The following is a 5,729-nucleotide window of genomic DNA, read 5'->3' as shown; positions in this document are numbered from 1 at the left end:
AATCAATTTCATTGCAAACATTATGAAATATTAAAAAAAGAGTAATTATGGCAAAAATATTGAAAAATAAGCTAACAAGCATCCGAATGACAACTTTTGACATAGACATGCGGAATTGACATGTGAACATGAATAAGTGATAAAAGATGAAATTGGGTCCTCAGAAGTACCGTTCTAAGTCCTTGGCTCAATTTCTGGCTATCGTAATATAATATCCAGCTTAGGATCTATGTGCAGCAATGCGTTTTTGACTAATTGAAGCGTCTTTAGCTTATTTGATCGACTAGTGTGTGTGTGTGTGTGTGTGTGTGTGTGTGTGTGTGTGTGTTTGTGTGTGTGTGTGTTTGTGTGTGTGTGTTTGTTAGTGTGTGGTTCGGACAAACTCATGAAATCTTAGGGTTTGTGTAATATTTTTGACGCATACTGATTTCTTCGGTTCAACCTCTAGCTAGGCTATGCTAGGGTCCTATTTATAAAGGGTTGGCTACACCTAGTGCTACCAAGAGTCTAAGTTTGATTAGGAGTCTACAAAGTAAGTATTAGAGGTGCATAGAAAGTGTGCAGGTGTGTGAACGGGTAAGCTTAAAACTCTAATTAGGATTAGGAGTGTGCAAGTGAATGTTTAGATTAGGTTGAATGTCTATCCTAAGTATTTAATTAATTAAATTCGTATTAATTAGTATATGGCATGAAAATAGGGTGTAAAAGGCTGTTTTGGTGCCAGGAAGTGCTAAAAAGGACTTTTAGGACCCAAAGGGTTTAGATATTGTCAATTTAGTCCGTTATGCTTGCAAATTGGCCCATAAACTTCTATGATATTGCAATTAGTCTAATTCCTTAGACTTTGTGTGAGCGAAGCGGGGTTTGGGTGCCGCTCGCCCAAGATTTATGGCTGACTTCTCGATCTGGAAATGGTTTTAAAAATGGAGTCGCCACCTAGTTCAACTAGAAAATGCCTTTTAACCGATTAGGTAACATTACTCGCTTATGGGTAAGATTACCGTGCATCGGACCAAAGACTAGGGTTTGTGGACCTCCCCGAGACTCATGTGCTTGGCTTATCTGTTATCGGCTTTATTTAATTTATTTTAATCTCATCTCAATAGTATATGCAGTTCACATGATATGGTGCTGGAATTAAATAAGTATGAAAGTGATAAACACGTTTGACGCGCATATGACTCGATCTGGACTAGACATAAAGTGTCTGTCAAACACATTCCACTTTTGGCAGGCCATACTTTACACATTTCTTGCCCGTGATAGGAGTAAAATACTCATATGATTTAAGTCACTTTTACATCGCTTGGTATGCCTTTTATCATATGTTTTAAGTGATTATGTATCTTATTATGTGTGTTAGTGTTTCAGGATAGACGGAGCGTATGAGAAGGTTTTTGGGTCCAAAAGTGCAAAGTATTGAAGCTATTTGGAAGTCGGAAGATGGATTGAAGCCTTAGAGCAAGCTGGCGATCAAGAAGTCCATTTCAGCCTAGGTCTCGATCGAGAAGCCCCAGCCTCACATGCTTCTCGATCGAGAAGTGTTCTAAAAACAAGCAGAAAATCAACAAAAAGCCCTTCTCGATCGAGAAGCTGGTTTTAATGAAGCTTCTCGATCGAGAAGGGGATATTATCAGCAATACAAATAAGTTTGGGGCCTTGTGCTCTCTTGGCCCACTTCCCCTTTTGGCCAAACACACTTGTAATATGATGTTTTTTATTCGTATTTTGCTTGACTATATAAAGCACCTTATTTTTTTAAATCACTTTATATAGCACTTTGTAAGACATCAATCAAGTAGTCATAGTTTTTATTCCTTTTGTTCTCTCAAGTAGTGTAGAGATTTGAATGTTTTGGTGTTCTTGACATTAATTTTCCATGTTTTGGGATTAAAACCCCTTTCAATACAAGTTATTATTAGCGGATCTTCATTATCTTGTGTATGATTTATTTCTCTTCATTTCTTTTTAAAATAATTATTCCTACTCTTATTATGTTTATTCATTATTGCTGAGTTGCTGTTGTTAGCTTAGTAATGGTTGGCTAAACCCCTTGTTTGGGGGTTGTTAATGAAGGCATGCTAGTGTTTAAGGATTAGGAGTGTGTTTGGCTATGGTTTGTTGTGGTTATGTATGCTTAAAGCCTAGGTTGGTGTGATCTATTAACCTAGGATTATGGTCTAATTAGTTAGGCTAGGGTCAATTAATTAGACGGACTAGTTAACCACAAACCTAGGACCTAATTACGCTAGGGCGGTTTAAGAATTAGGCGGTCTTTAAGTTTGCGTGTTTAATTACAATTAATTGGTTTAATCGACATATAATTACGCCAGGGCGATTTAGATGTCAGTTAATTAATTAATTGTGATTTTCCTAGTTCTTCACTCGAGAGAGCGGAACTTAGGGCTTTAAAATGGCTTGACCCAAAATCGGCGCCTATTTGCATTTCAACTACTAGGATTCCACCGGCCCCTATTTAGCAACCCTTGAACTTCTTTTATTATTGTTTTAAACTCGTATTGTTTAATCAATGTTTAATTAGTCTTTTAAATTCCAATTCAATAATTGTTTAATTTTAGTTCTTTGCTTATTGTAAACCAAATAAATGTCATTCTTGCGCTAAACGAATTGAATAACATCTAAGTTCATTCTCGTCATTGCTTAAATCACTCTTCGTGGGATCGACCTTGTTCTTATCGAAAACTACTAGTTGCGATACCGTATACTTGCAGTAAAGGACCAATAAGTATTTGGCGCCATTGCCGGGGAGTGATATTAAATGATTGATTGAAATTAGTTGAAATTCGGTCGAGTTAGCTTTATTTTATGTTTTTATTTTTTATTGTTCATTTTTTCTTTTTCGTGGTTTGCTTGTTCTTGCTTGTGTCGGAAATCGACTCTAGTGTGTGCACAATACACGTCGGACCAATCTCCCACTCGAACCATTCCATGACAACCTCGATAGCTTCGAAAGGAGTGTGAGACGAAAAAATCGTAGACCCGCAAATTGCAAAATGTTGAAGATGATTATGAGGAAGAGAGGTACCATCCTCAAGTTGAGGGAGGGAGACAACATCACGCACCTCCTCCTCCACTTGATGATGAGAACCAACAAGAGTATCAAGGGCAAGACTGCTCCCAAGTACAAGGGCAACAATCGTCGAGGCAAAATTTGGGAGACCTTTTCTTGCCGGATGTGGATAATGCTACTGATGGGTGCTTTGCTCAACTGGTCCAAGCGGCTACCTTTGAGATAAAGCCAAGCACAATTCGATTCTTGGAAAATCTATGTGCCTTTTATGGCTTGGCAAGCGAAGACCCCAACGCCGATAATGCTAAGTTTTTGGGTATTGAACACATTCAAGCTTCACAATATCACCGCCGATCAAATTAAGCTTCGAATGTTCCCCTTTTCTTTGAGAGACAAGGCTAGCTTGTGGTTTCACTCACTACCCAACGCGTCGATTCATATTGGCGAGTTCTAGTCTCAAGAAGTATTTTCCCATAATCAAGACCGCGAAGTTGACCAAAGACATAATTGAATTCTATCAATATGATGGGGAGTCTCTTTATGAAGTTTGGAAGAGGTTTAAGGATCTTCAAAGAAATGTCCCTCACCATCGCCTCAAGAGGGAACATGTGGTTTAAATTTTCTATGATGGCTTGAGTAAGACCACAAGGGCTACCATTAATGTGGCATCGAGGGGGTCATTGATGCAAAAGACGTATGAGGAAGCCAACGAGCTGATTGAAAAGTTGGCGATGGTTAGTAGTGATTGGTCCTCGGATAGAAGACCACCGGCCCAAAAGGTTGTGATGAATCTTTACCAAGTATAAGAATTTGAAGCCATGAAGGCTAAGAATACCTCTCTACAAAGTCAAATGGATGCTCTCAAGAAGCAAGTGAATCCAAAGAATGCTCCGGTTGTGTATGTGCAAGTGGGTTGTGAGTATTGTGGAGATTACAACCATACTAGTGGAGAATTTTGGCTACGAGCCAAGCATTGAGTGAGCAAGTGAATTATGTTGGTGTACAAAGACAAGGAAATGACCCCTACTCAAATACCTACAACCCCGGGTTGAGAAATCATCCTAACTTTGGGTGGAAGAACAATGAGGGGCAAGGCAATGCTCAAGCCCCTTAACAAGCGGGTCCATGATTTTAAGGTGGGAATAGGCCTCCACAACAACAAGGGAACTTTCATCAAAACCATGGGAACAATTACGCTAATCGGTCTCAACATCCTCCTAGGTTCCAACCACAAAGGAATCTGGATGAGGGAAATTTACTTGCTAAGGTACTTGAGAGGTTTGATAGGATGGAGGCGGAAAGTAAACAAAAAGATAAGAATAATGCCGCTACCTTCCACCATTTGGAGACTCAAATCTCCCAACTTACTATCAATCTCCAAGGTAGACCTCAAGGAGGATTGACATCTACTACGGAAACCAATCCAAGAGAGCCACTCAAAGCGGTTAAACTTAGAAGTGGGAGAAACCTTAAAAAGTCTAATGGCAAGAGGCATAGAGTGGAAGAAGAGGAGCCTAATGTTGAGGTGAATAATGCTAGCTCTAGTCAAGAGATACCCAAGGCTATTGAGGAGGTTGTGATTGAAGTAGAGGAACCTTATGTGAGACCACCTCCACCTTCTCCGTTTGTTCCCAAGGTCCCATTTCCGGGCCGGCTAAGGAAGGCACCGGATAACCAAAAGCTTCACAAGTTTCTCGAGATCTTCAAGAAGCTCTAAATCAATCTTAGCTTGGCAGATGCATTGAGGGAAATGTCTCCATATGCAAAGTTCCTAACCGATATCATCACCAACAAAAGAAGTTGGGACAATAATGCAACCATCCCTCTTTCGGAGAGTTGTAATTTAATCATCTTGAGCGACTTATCGGCTAAGTTGGAAGATCCAGGGAGTTTTACTATACCTTGCACCATTGGAACCATGAATTCTATAAATTGTTTATGTGATTTAGGTGCTAGCATCAATCTTATGCCTTTGTTTCTTTTCAGGACGCTATTTGGAGACCAACCCGTGAATAACACCTCGATGGTACTCCAATTGGCCGACCACTCATTGAAGAAACCATTTGGCATAGTGGAAGATGTGCTTGTGAAGGTTGATAAGTTTATATTTCCGGTTTATTTTGTCACCTTCGACTATGCGATGGACAAAGAATTCCCCATGATCTTAGGGCGACTGTTCATGAATACCGAGAGAGCTCTAATAGATGTGCACGCCAGTAAGTTGACTTTGAGAATTAATGATGATAAGGTTGAGTTTGATATGAAAAAAGCGACGAGGAGTTCCATCGAGGAAGAAGAGTGTATGAGAATTGACTTGGTAGATGAACTAGTGAGGGATCAACTTGAAGCGAATGTGCAAGTAGTCCACCGGGAGATACAAAGAATATTCGAAGAATTTCCTTATGAAGGTGAGCTTCCCGATCGAGAAGCAGAAACCCAGGAGCTTCTCGATCGAGAAGGGCTTGAAAAGAGGGGCAACAATTCTGGAAAACATGCTTCTCGACCGAGAAGCAATTCCCAGGCCACTTCTCGATCAAGAAGTAAGAAAAAAAATAAGTTTGCGCAAGTTTTGAAGGTTGTCTTCCAATCCGATGGTCTTAATGATGAGTATCCCGAGGAAGATGAACCCAAGCCAGAGATTTTGATCAAGAATGAGGGAATTAAACCTCTATCTTCCGAGGTACCACCCATTTGTGAG

General features: G+C 40.0%; 1 non-coding gene across 1 annotated transcript; it reads right to left on the bottom strand.

The window, feature by feature from the left end:
* Positions 1-3,519: 3,519 nt before the first annotated feature.
* Positions 3,520-3,626, bottom strand: LOC126685204 (small nucleolar RNA R71). The gene has a single exon (XR_007643316.1). It is a non-coding gene; the product is annotated as a small nucleolar RNA R71 (small nucleolar RNA).
* Positions 3,627-5,729: the final 2,103 nt, after the last annotated feature.

The sequence above is a fragment of the Mercurialis annua genome, linkage group LG5, assembly GCF_937616625.2.
Source record: "Mercurialis annua linkage group LG5, ddMerAnnu1.2, whole genome shotgun sequence".
Lineage (NCBI taxonomy): Eukaryota > Viridiplantae > Streptophyta > Magnoliopsida > Malpighiales > Euphorbiaceae > Mercurialis > Mercurialis annua.
This window is presented reverse-complemented; position numbering and strand designations above follow the sequence as displayed.